Source organism: Schistocerca serialis, chromosome 2 (assembly GCF_023864345.2).
Source record: "Schistocerca serialis cubense isolate TAMUIC-IGC-003099 chromosome 2, iqSchSeri2.2, whole genome shotgun sequence".
Classification (NCBI taxonomy): Eukaryota; Metazoa; Arthropoda; class Insecta; order Orthoptera; family Acrididae; genus Schistocerca; species Schistocerca serialis.
The window spans coordinates 454,455,054-454,468,814 of NC_064639.1; the positions used below are offsets into that span (position 1 = coordinate 454,455,054).

At 41.2% G+C, this 13,761-nt stretch overlaps 1 non-coding gene across 1 annotated transcript; it reads right to left on the bottom strand.

The window, feature by feature from the left end:
- Positions 1-1,498: 1,498 nt before the first annotated feature.
- Trnas-uga (transfer RNA serine (anticodon UGA)) lies at positions 1,499-1,573 on the bottom strand. The gene has a single exon. It is a non-coding gene; the product is annotated as a tRNA-Ser (tRNA).
- Between the last annotated feature and the right edge of the window lie 12,188 nt (positions 1,574-13,761).

Below are 13,761 nucleotides of genomic sequence, written 5' to 3' on the forward strand. Positions count from 1 at the left end.
AGGCAATAGACTCCGACACAAACGGAGAGTTTTGCCCTCTGTTATCAATGATTACTGAATGGCAAAACTGGTAGGTCGGTGGAACGTTCGAGGAACATTTCGTAGATTTATATGATGTGTCTGACGTGACTATATCCGTATAGTTCTGTGAGATCCTCCGAAGGTTAGAGGATAGCGAGCTTGAACTCTGATGCAAAAGTCTATCTTTAGTGCTGGCGAACTTATTATTTTTTTATGTCATCAGAACGTCCGGGACAAGGTCCACCTAGCTTCGTGTGACCAAATAAGCTGCTCGATAAAACAAGCGACAACACTGTCACACAAGATTAGGGTGACCATACGTCCCGATTAATCGGGATTGGCCCGTTTTTTGAGGCTCAAAAATTTGTCTCGACTTAAAAAACAAGCAATTTGTCCCGATTTTCAAGGATTATTTTCAGGCATTTACAAAGTGGTTAAAATATTTTCTGAGTGACGATTTTATAAACTATCAATTGAAACTGACATTCCGTACGTTGGTACCCCCTTATAATGTACAGCTTAAACACTGTAATTGCGTGCTCTTATTTTCTTTGCTTTTGCTTGCCATTGTTGTCAGCACTCAGTATCAGTTTCGTGAAGTGCTAGCACGTCGTGGCAATGCCGAAACGGAAATCAAAGTTTTGGGAAGAGCTTCAGAGGAAATTTCCTTGCTTCGCTGCTACAGACGATGACTGTTCAGCAAAATCTAACGTATGTAACAGTGCTGTATCCGTGTCTCATGGTGGTGCTGCAGATCTCAAGCATCATATGGAATCAGAGAAACACAGGAAGAATCTTCGATCAGCAGGTTCCGCGCAAAAAATGACGAGATATTTTGTAACTTCAAATACACAGGAACAGAAAAACGTAGCTGCAGCAGAAAGAACCCTGTCATTCCATGTTGTTAAACACCACCAAAGCTATCGTTCTAATGACTGCAGTGTTCAACTAAACAAAAAAAATTTTCCTGGTTCTAAGATAGCAGAAAATGTTTCATGTGGAATAACAAAGTGTGAAGTGATTATCAACAATGTTATAGCTCCGCATTCCCAGAAATAGGTAATAGCTGCTGTAAACAGCGCAAAATACTTTTCAATATCTACTGATGCTAGCAACCATGAGCATCAGAATTTTTTCCCTGTGATAGGTCAGTATTTTTCTGTAAGTGACGGTGGACTGCAGACGAAATTACTTGATCTTGATGAATTGCAGAACGAGAAGTCCGAAATAAATTCCAATTATCTTTCTCATGTTATACAGTCATTCACTATCATCTCAAAGTGTGTTGCATTTGGCGCAAACAATACTAACTGTAATTTTTTTTTGGGGGGGGGGGGGGGTTAATGAAGAAAACGGGTAATAGTTTTCACTCATCTGAAAGAAAAATTAAAAACTCTAACATTGTTGGCATAGGTTGTCCAGCACATGTTGTTCATAACACACTTCAAAGTGAAACTTCCTGGCAGATTAAAACTGTGTGCCGGACCGAGACTCGAACTCGGGACCTTTGCCTTTCACGGGCAAGTGCTCTACCAACTGAGCTACCCAAGCACGACTCACGCCCCCTCCTCACAGCTCTACTTCTGCCAGTATCTCGTCTCCTACCTTCCAATCTGCTTCGGTCCGGCACACAGTTTTAATCTGCCAGGAAGTTTCATATCAGCGCACACTCCGCTGCAGAGTGAAAATCTCATTCTGGACACTTCAAAGTGCTTGTGATGTTTTACCTGTTGGCACTGACTGCATTGTCACGATGTTGTACAACCATTTTCATATTTTTTCTATTCGTGTTGCAGAACTCACTGAATTTTGTGAATTTGTTGGTGTCACTTACAAAAATTTACTTTCCTTTTCCAAAACAAGGTGGCATTCATTGTTGCCAGCCATAGAAAGGATCTTGAAAATGTATGAACCTTTGAAATCTTACTTTTTGTCACAGTCTAACTCAAAGTGCCATGCAATCTTAGAGTTTTTTCATTGATCCTATAAATGAATGTTATTTACTTTTTGTACATTCACAAATGTTTTCCAACAATCCGTTCTGAGCATTGAGAAACAGAATAATTCCATATGTTAAGTATAAACAGTCTTAAATAAAGCTTTGACAAGTCTAAATTCAAGGAAACATGAACATTTTGTACCACTAAGTGTAAAAAAACTGCGGAATGATTGTGATGACCAGTCTGTTAAGAAATTTGACATAGCAGTATCAACGTTTTATGATGCTTCAGTAGACTATTTATCCTCATGGTTACAGGGAATAGCTGAGTTTTCTGTATTATCATGGATGATGCTCACAGAACCACCAGAATGGTCAGTAGATGAAAATACTTTAATGTGGCTGAATGAAAAGAGCATTCTAGTAAATGACAGCCTCTTATTTGATGAAATAGTTCATATACAGTCATATGTAAAACAAGTGGAAACAGGCTGTGAACAATGGAATCAGTTGATGGCGCATGAAAAATGGTGTAGGTTTTTCAGATCTTGCCAGTGTAATGAACAGTTCAGAGAATCGCTTAATATAGCGCAGTACTTCTTTTCACTCCCTGCCCACAATGCAAATGTTGAAAGAGTTTTCAGCTTACTACCGTCACAGTGGACAGATGAGTGGAATAGATTTACGGTGAGGAGCGTTAAGTGTATTTTACTGACCTGTTTAAACTTCAGTAAATACAGTTGCACTGACTTCTAGTCATACCTATTAGGCAAACCTGGGTTGCTGAATGAAATTTCATCTTCGAAGAAATATGATTGCAATGTGGAATCCACAAAACCATAAATTCCTTGTGTTCACTAAGAACTTCCCACTTTTGTCTGAAGAAAATATGGTCACCCTACACAAGATGATTAAGCATTTCCAAATCGAATAACTTGCGCTTGACAGTCAGATCCGCGACACACACTGTCGGATAAAAATATAGTGCACCCTTTTAGAAGTTTCCAGTTCAAGACTTACTGTTGGAACAATGCATATTGAATACACGAAATGATTACATTTCAAATCAATGAAACAAGCGGTTACCAGGTGTAGACCCATGCTGAAATACCTATATTATTAGTACGTGGTGTAGCCTCCGTGGGCGGCAATGCAGGCGCTGACTCGGGAATTTAGTCTATGGTAAAGACGGCGAGTACTGTCCTGCGGTACGGTATACCACGCCTGCTCGAACTGTTCACGTAGTTCTGCAAGATTTCTCGGTTTACGAGCCGCACGAGTCACTTCTTGTCTCATCATATCCCACAAGTGCTCGGTTGGAGAGAAGTCTGGAGAAGGTGCTGGACAGGGAACTTCCTACACGTCTTGCAGAGAAAGTTAGGTTTCACGCGCAGTGTGCGGACGAGCATTATACTGCTCTAACAACACATCACTTTCCTGTCGCGAGAACAGGAAAAACCGGGTCTGAAACATTCGGCGTTTACCGAGCGCTGGACTTCTCCTCCAGTGACATCAAAGGTGAACGAGAGCTGTTGCTTATCGCACATCAGACCATAAGGCCTGGTGTGGAGCCAGTGTGTCTTGCATGAATGCATTCTACGAGACAGCTCTCACCAGGTCTAACCTGTACTCGTCGACGACCATCAGTTGCGTGCAGTTAGAATCTGCTTTCGTCGCTGAAGCCACGGCATTCGTCTTCCAAGTGATCCTCTGGCGGCTTCATCAGAGCTATGCTCGTCGATGGTACGGCTTGAGTGGAAGACGAGCTAGCGGCGTGCGTACCCGCAGTCCCAGTGCTAATAACCGGTTCGCAACAGTTCGTGTTGACACGTTTGGGCTCACAAGTCCTCTTATCTGTACGGTCTGCCACTGATGCCCTTACAATATGACGGTCCTGGTAAAGCACTGTGCGTGTGAAGATGTTCACGTGACCACTGATACCAGCATCGTTGCACAACTGAAGCAGTACGTCCAATTTGTATGGCAGTTCCGCGAAAGAACCATCGCGCCAATCAGAAGGCCACAATTTGACCCCTTTCAAACTCGCTCGGTTGGCTGTAGGAGGCACCAGCGCGTCTATGTGGCATGGTTGCCTGCTTCAAGCATTTGCACCACACCGAGCCTTCTGGCTGTCAGCAGTCCCTGTTCAAACAGGCCCTGTTTAAACGTAGACACGGATGCGCCCTGGGAGCCATGCCACTGCGCTATCTATTGACGGAAGGCGTTGAAACCATTAGCAGGACAACTGCTTTCCACCAGCTGGCATATGCTGTCATCGGATCAAAATCGTCTTCGTCTTTCCAGGTGTCTTATTTTTTTTCCAGCAGTGTGTATTCGTAGCTAATGAAGTGCTCTTTTTACGTATTGACAGCTACCAATAGAAATTATGGGCCACTGAGTAACACTAGAAAATAAACTAAAACGCTGAATTGAACTGAAAATAATTTTCGTTATAGAACACAAATTTCAGGTACTATTGAAGACACGTGGTTTTCATTAAGAATACGTTTGTAGATTAAACTGCGGGCTTTTTGTCTTTTTACAGGCTAAGTAGTTAGTGTAGAAACACAAGGTTTGAATATATCCAAAGTACGACTGACTGTCATGCCTTTCTTTTTAAGCCGGAAGAGTGGCCGAGAGGTTCTAGGCGCTACAGTCTGGAACCGCGCGACCGCTACGGTCGCAGGTTCGAATCCTGCCTCGGGCATGGAAGTGTGTGATGTCCTTAGGTTAGTTAGGTTTAAATAGTTCTAAGTTCTGGGGGACTGATGACCTCAGCAGTTAAGTCCCATAGTGCTCAGAGCCATTTTCTTTTTAAAGAAGCAGTTTTGCCCATATAAACGAAAACTGAAACCAAGTACTTGCGGGCGTCACAAATTGTTTGTTTACAAATATAGTAACTGTTGGGGTAAATGTCTGCTTCATCAAAAATTCACACAAATTTGTAATAGCTGAGGAATCAATTAGAAATGCATCGCTAGAAGTACGTCCTGCATACACCCAACTTGGGACCTCCACGCTAAATAACGTTAGTCTGCACTCAACGTAAAATGTGTGGCAAAGGGCATAAATCCATTGTGGTCCTTTGTCAAACTAGAAAATAAAACTCCTCTATATAAGTTTGAACGTCTCCAATTTATGCTCGTTGTCAGTTTGCGAGCGGTATGTTAGAGGAAATAATACTTTCGTTAACCCACCTTGGTGATAGGGCCCCGCATCTACGGAAGATCAATTAATAACTGATCGAGAAAGGTTTCGTAAGTGGCCTCCTTCGTGACTGAAACACATTCCCTCAGAACTCTGCCGTTAAATTTCGGATTGACACTTACCTTCCGCATGGTTAGAACACCAGCCTATTGCACCTTAAAGCGTTTTAAACGACACCCCTGAGTACATCACGTTCGTGATTTGATTTCAGTATGTGGAAATGATATCATTAATTTTTTGGACTGTTTACAATGATCATTTGTCTGTTCTTGGACCGTCAGCAAGTCGTCGTAGATTTCGTAACAATTATTATACATGACCACTGTATACAATACCGAAATAATTACCTACAACACTTTATACTTAAATCATCACACAAAATCCTAGAAACTGATTTTTTTTCATTTAATTAACTTGTCAAAATTATCACAACATAAAGACAAGTGCAAACAGAGCACTTCAAATTATTAGTTTAGGGGTAACAGCAAGACCAACAAATACTTTCGATAAATATATTTTCATAAAATTAGTGACTCACAAATCATTGGCTGTTTAACTTTTATGGGAACTGACTTTAAAAAACATTGCTAAAACAATCTTTCCTTGGCAAAGAGAAAAAAAAATCAGCACGTGGGGGGTAACAGCTCAGGACTTCATCGAGGGAATAATGGTGGAGGTAAAAATTTATTATATATGGAGTGGACCAGTTCCATATACTGTTTGCACTTTAGAGGGAAACAAACTAGAAATACCTTTTACAGTTATCACATAGTGCAATAATTTGCCTGGAAATATACGGCGCTGTAGAGGCTGAGAGTCAATCTAACCTACAGATAAGGATGTCTACGTGGTGTCGATTGTCAACAATAGTACTTTATCCTAGGATCCAGCTTGCGATTGCTCTTTCATACTGTGTGATACTTGTACAAGTTAAGGAACTCTTATTCTCTAAACTACTGAAAATATCTCTTGGCACGAGCCTGAACACCAGTATATTCGTGTTCCACATGCATCCTTACAGAGCACTCTAATACGTGTTTGGATACGTGTATCACTTCAAACTCGATGCACATCCATCTCACCAAACGAGAGCGCTATCTCATGTTTGTTGTTCCGATGCGGATTTGTAGTGGGTGTAGAGGCTGAGCAGGTGAGATGGTGGCACTACAGGTGTAGTACACACAGTTCTTTTCTGCACAATATTCCTTTCAATGCCACTGAATCACTCCTCCATCAAATGTATTCGCAGTTGCGAATACGGACAACCAAGGGATTAACATATAGGCTCACTAGGCACCGGCCTAGGGGCGGCAACTTAAGGGGGACGGCCTCTTTTGTTGCTCTGTACTCATTTTAACTTTTTACGTTTTAAAATAACTGCACTTACAAACGAAAAACAATTTTTAATGTTGTTAAACAACTTGCTAGTTTAAATAAGCCTTAGGAACGAAATTCAACAACACGAGCTTGGAAATATACATAGTTTACTTGTTGACTGAATGAAAATTTAACATTAGGTTTCTGTCTGGTATGCCGACCGGTGTGGCCGAGCGGTTCTAGTCGCTTCAGTCTGGAACCGCGCGACCGCTACGGTCGCAGGTTCGAATCCTGCCTCGGGCATGGATGTGTGTGATGTCCTTAGGTTAGTTAGGTTTAAGTAGTTCTAAGTTCTAGGGGACTGATGACCTCAGATGTTAAGTCCCATAGTGCTCAGAGCCATTTTTTTCTGTCTGGTATCATCTATGACTATTCCGATAATTTTGAAGTAAGCTATCAGGACCGCAATCTACAATACAGTCTTTGAAACGTTATTATTCCGATAATGTTGTCGGCTTCTATTTAAACCTACGATATTTTCCCTGTGAAAATACCGGGACCCCTCAAAAGCTGCGATAAACTAATCAGCAGTTTCTTAAATACTGTAACATGTCTGGGCCTCAGTATGTAGAATCCGACTCTACTTAAATTTCTTGTAGAAATTACGGGAAAGTATCAAGTCAGCCCTCAATTACTGGAATTAATGTGAAAGCTTTGTGGTCTTCAATATCTGTGCTTAGATTTAACGACAACTGTTTAATAAAACCTGTTGATACTCGGAACGTTTTACATTTTTAAACACATGTTTGTACGAAAATAACATAAGCAGAATATCTAATAATGTGTGAAACACACTTCACAACAGTTTAAAAATTTTATCTATTTATTTACTTAGTTACTTTCTTTGCACAATGGTGCAAAGTTCCCACACTGTGCAATCGAATAGTACGTGGCACTTCAAATTTTATATTATACTTCTTAACTAAGCTTTTTTTCTTCGAGGATAGGTTATTTTTATTTTATGTTGGAAGAAAAGATGCATTTGCGTGTAGACATAACATCAGCGTTCACACAAATGACAACACACGTCAACTGCCAACAAGACTACTTAAACTTTGTAGTCTGTCTTCTGCCCACGGAAACCGCTAAAATGTTATAAGAATAATTGGGATAAGAGTAGATCCAGCACACCTCACTGCAACAAATTGCAAAAATTATTTGCTTTTTAAATTAGAAAGACAGTGTCAAGAATATTCAGATCATATTTGCGTCCCAGTTAAAATTCCGGCGACGCGGGAAACACAAGCCAAAAAAGGGACTGTCCCGTTTTCTTTACGAGACGAATTCCAGTTGGCAGGTGTGCTTCTACTGTTCACTGACAACAGAGAAACAGGCGACAATGAAATTAAATTGTTCTGCACTGTCGTTCTTTCATAGCACAATTACGTCGAGCAATCGGAGTTGGTCAGCGTTCATCGCTCCGTGTTTAAAGGAAAACTCTTTGTGCTCGCGTGCCGTGTTTAAAGTAAAAAGCTATATGCTCATGTGCAGTGTAGTACGGTAGTAACTGGATAGTCTTTCTTTCCTTTTATAATTTTTTTTCTTTTGTTTTGACTGTTGGATGACAATTTTGTAAGTGCTTTAACATGAATAGCAGCGAAAAAAGCAAATGTGCAAAATTAAGTGGGGCGGCATTTCGGAAATTATCGAAGGAAGGGCGAGAACAAGAAGCCAATGTTCTAAAACTGCTTGGCACAGAAGATAAATTTTTCGCAAAAAATATTGCTGGTTCGACTTCGAGTTCAAACAGTACGGATGATATTTCTGGCACTGCAGCTGTTGCAAAAGAAGTGAAACAGACGAAACAAAAGTTTAAAATCAGGAAAAACAAATTGTTCCTGATTTCGAGTTTCACGAAAAACTAAGTGTCGAGTCAGACATCACAAAAAGAAATAACCTCGTTAGTGATGATCCTGCAGAATGATGTGTCAATGAATCAACAATCGACATTCTCTTACAACGGGCATTAATCAAAATTGTAACGGTGATCTTTCTAATTCAAGAAGATCAGTAGGCGATAAAACCAGATAGTTGAACAAAAATGTATTTTATCGTAAACTTTTAAATGTTTTTTAGCACCATGTAAATTGTTCGGAGGTAAGGCTGCGATTGCTACTAATGGTATTGCAGATTGGAAAATTATTTCTAATGTTTTATCTCTTCATGAGTATTCACTTGAACACAAAAATCCTGAGTTATCACTATTAACATGAAAAAAGTCACTTGGAACAATAGATAAGTATTTCGAGTCATATGTTGAGACACAAAAAATGTACTGGCGCAGTGTGTTGAAAAGAGTGTTTGCAGTAGTGAGGAAGCTAACAAGCCGTGGACTTCCCCTACGTAGAGACGTTGAAAGATTCCATTCATTACATGATGGTCAATTTATGATGTCTCTTGAACTTGTAGCCGAGGTTGATCCTTTTCTCGCAGAGAATATTGAACGATATGGAAATCAATGGCAGGGACATACAAGTTATCTTTCTTCAACAATCTGTGTACCAAGACTGATTGTTGGTTTCTTCGTCGTATATTACTGATTGCTGTACCATCCCTTCCGTGTGTTGGAAAACGTTTCGAAAATATGAGTATTCCATAGAATCCAAAGGGCATACAGGCAGTCGATCAGTTCCGCACTTCTCGATCTATGCTTCGAACGAGGTGGCTTGACTAGTATTTTGTAGCAGCGGACCACATGATGGGTTCAAGGCCAAACTAGCTCCAATTCCAAGAAATTAAAAAATAATAGGAAACTAATGGGAACTTTTTTCTTGTGAAGGTATTCGTCTGATTCTACGCATTGTAATCTTTCTCTTGAACAGAAGTCTTAACTCTGGTTAGAAACCTCTAAAAATGGGGTGAAGTTAACGGTCAAGTGGTATCGTTATGAACACAAAGACAACTCCTCAAAAATATCTGTAGACTATTGTTATCAAATTAACAAGCGGAGTATCGCGGAGGGGGACTGCATGATCAACTAATACACTAAGTATGCTACAACATTCTTTAGTAAAACAGACACATCCGACGGAGCTACTGCTGAAACAGATGGCCCCGCCTCAAGTTCTCATAACCTGAGGTGTTTTTTTTAATATATTTTGATCAAATTATTATTCTCTTGTGAAGATTCAGAAATCTGTTGTGAGTTTTGCACCACTTCTTGGAGGGAAGAGCAAAGACTTCTCAAAAAACTTAAGTACCTTAAGATATAGTTTATCTATATTTCACCAGAAATCGTTTGCAGAAGGCGTAGCGTTCTCAAGATTAAGAACAGAGTTCGCAAGGCCACTTAATTTATTTGTGTCGTGATCATGTTCGATGACGACCGGATATGAGACATAGCAACTACGAACAGAGAAGCCTAAGGGACCAGACAGAGCTGGAAATTTTCTTTGCTATACTACACCACACATTAAAAGAAGTTGGATTTAAATCACAAACAAGGTAAATAGCAATGCGCCTTCTGCCTTAACTATGACGTTTGCCGACATGCAGTCGGTCCCTGGTAGCTGTATGAAAACTATAAAAACACCGTGATTTCTGTTGCCATTAATAGGAGATGGACAGTATAGAAATACTTTAAGTAATAAGCAGGTACTACAGCATTTGAGAGCACAATAACCAGTTTAATTACCTCATTCAGTATTTCTAACAATAGGCTCCGTACATTTCAATTTTATACCTTGCTGGCTGTTTCTTTAAATAAAGTCCTTTAACGTTTTCGACATTTCATCTTAGCTGCACACATAAATTCTTACATAGCACTGCACAATAGTAATATTTTATAATAACTAATTAGTGATTGCGGACCACGCCATATACGCGTCCGCCGTCTGTAAAAAATATCACGACTGTGTTAACAGAAGAGGATTACAATTCTTCAGCTGTCAAAAAATAAGAAACACAAAATATCTCTATGGGCACAATTTACGAACAATTCGTATTCCGCGCCGTGGCGCGTAAGGTATTCTTTGAAATATCAGGTGGTCGCTACTCAGCGACGATATAAGAAATTTTTACACAGATGGGTTTTATGAACCTGCATGGCTAGATTATCGAATGTAAGTTTATTTAAGCTATCGAAGCAGATACTAATATTACAAACCACAAAAAATCAAACAAATATATGCGTACAATGACAAATCAAGGAATATCTATCCTAACGTTATGGCTGTAAGTAAGATTTATTGAGTCACTAGAATCATCTTAACGCCAATACCTTCGTTCCTCTCTACCAGCGTGTTGTTAAAACAACACAACTTGGACACCAACAAAAGAGTGTTCTATTGCAGGCAAGGTCAGATCACCCAGGCAGTGACCAGTGGAGAGTGAATTTCCCATTGGCCGAGGGGCAGTCGCCATGAGTTTACCACCTGAGGGTGCGGCTTTGAACTTTTTCTTCGGAGGAGAGTTGGTGTGACGGCACACCGGGGACTGCCGATTTGTTTCCGGTTCAAAGTGATCAACCCATGTTTCATCGCCTTCTTCGATGTTCGGCAAAATAATTGTCACGGCCAGTCTCATAACGCGCAAGCAATTCCGCACAGTTGGTACTTCGTTGTTCTTTATGGTCTTCTGTTAGACGTTGAGGAACCCAGTGGGCACACAACCTTGAGCATCCCAACTGGCGGACGAGTGTATCAGCACTACCAAGAGGGACTTCCAGCTAACCAGTGAATTGTTTGATCCGTCGACCACCACGTGTGAAAGTGTCCGCACGTTCCAACACTGCAGGAGTCACAGCTGTGTGCGTCCACGCAATAGTCTGACAGGTTTGCATGACCTTGTCCCGATGAAGACAGACGCCTCGCACAACGACTCACCGTGCTTTTGTTCACTGCCAGGTCTCGGAGCTTCATGAAACCATAGGAGCTGAAGCGGGAATATTCCACGATGTACAACAACAAATTCCGCATTTTTTCTACCTAAATTGAGCGAGAAAAAAAGTTTTGCATTACTTATTGAACGCATCTCGTACATTAAATAGTCCGTGCTAGTACACCAACAAATGTACATTCATTCATTGTGCGGTTATGGGTACATCCAAAGACGACGGCTCCTTCCTGCCATTCTACCATTCTACAAATAGACCCGCCTTTCTGCGCTGATTCCGTTCAACCGACTGACACATACACACCACTTCACTGCCACGACTTATATCAGCGAAGGAGGTTCATATTACCACGTGGTACTAGTTATACGAGTATACCATCTTATATGTAAATTGAAAGTGGGGGGGGGGGGGGGGGAAGAAAGAAAAGGAAAGGGAGGGGATCAGTGCCGTCGGCTGCATCGGGACATGACGCAGAATTAGCGGCGTCGAGTGAAAATGTGTACCAGGCCGCGATTTGAGCCCGGGATCTCTTGCTTACTAGGCAGGTGCATCAACCTCTGCGCCATCCGGCATGCAGCATTATCGCAACTGCGCGGACTATCTCGGCAGCCCTCAGGCCGATCCACATTCCCATCGAGCCTCCATATCTACAGCGCTCCATAGCGACCAGTGCGCGCTTTTAATACACAGTTTCCATTAAAAAAAAGTGTCCCAACTATTAGGTAGGTATGGTTTTTCTGCTTGCAGCGCCACATATGCGGAATGGCTACTCCTGAGCGTAAAGCATTTCGTGTTCTAAGAGGGGATTTGCAATTTCGGTTCGACATGCGTTTCGTTTAAAGTTTAATTGTGATCCCCCATGTGGGACCAACATCTACCAATGGTACAATCAGTTCGAAACTGCCGGATGTTTGAGTGAAGTAAGAAGTGTCTGAAGATGATGTTGACCGTGTCACAGCATCTTACCTTCGTAGTCCTAAGAAGTCTGCTCTGCTCAGCAAACAAGTCTTAAGCTTCGGTTGCCAGAGGTGACAGAATGGAAGGTTTTAAGAAAACGTTTTCACGTGCACCCATACAGGCTACGGTTGGTACATGCTTTAAAGTTGTTTAACTATCTGGTGACATTATAATTTCCATACAAATATTGTAGATAGCTGGGCGTTCAGTGTCCCCGGCACTAGAATCTGAGGCACATGGAAAACGGAGGTGAACCCGACCATAGATCAAAAACTGAGAGGGACGCGCAGCAGTTACGGTACTGCACTCGTATTCGGAAAGCACAGGGTTGAAATTCCCAGCCGGGCAAATATATTTCGTTTTCCCGTGGCGATTTATCTCTTCAGATGAAGACCAGGATGATTCCAAACATCACCGTTGCCGATTTCCATTGACAACCTTGTACTGAGGCATCTGGATTATTGCATTCAGCTACGTGACATGGTTCTACTTATTGAACTACGAGTTTCGGGAGAACAAGCTCCTTTACCTTCAGTGTAAACGCAATCACATTAATTGTTTCCCCCCCACGGGAATATATCCAACGTCTTAATTTTATCAGCTGTCCACGAAATATCAAAAGTTTCCCCTGTCACTACATTAAAATATAGCACAGTGAAATAAAACTAAATTAGTTGTCTTCTCCCACCGAAAGTTATCCAGCATCCTGTGTTCGTCAACTATCTAACAAACCATTAAAAGTTCTCCTGTCTACCCATTATAACACAGTCACATCATGAGGTTTCATGTAGTAACCTATATCCTTAACGTCGGTTTACTGCAGAATTCTTTAGCATATTTTAAATTCGAATATAATAAATTTTCTTGAGACAGGAAAGGTTTTGTACGTAAATCAGCGCGTATTTATCGAACGATATCCTGCGAACCATGAATGAAAGGCAAAAGGCAGGTTCCATATTTCTAGGTCTCCGGAAAGCGTTAGATACATATCCCCATTGCAGATTGTTAATTAATGTCCGACCATACGGAACAGGTCCTCATATTTGTGAGTGGCCCGTAAGAAGCCCAGTACAAACGCCGAGTGTTCATCAGAGACAAGGGTATCGTCAGAAGTGCCCGGAGAAGTGTGACAGGAGCGCATTAGTTGCCTATATAAATAAACAGTCTCATGGATAGGGTGAGCAATTTTTTGCTGATTACACTGTAGTGTGCGGGAAAGGGTCATCGTTGTGTAATTTTATGGGGATACGGTATGAGTAGGAAATACCATGTTCGAATACAGTATTAATTGTGCCACCTCGATTAAATATCTAAGCGTAACGTTGCAAAGTGATATGAAAGAGAACGAGCACGTAAGGTTGGCCGTAGGGAAGACGAATGATTGACTTCGGTTTATTGGGAGAATTCGAAGAAAGTGTCCTTCCTC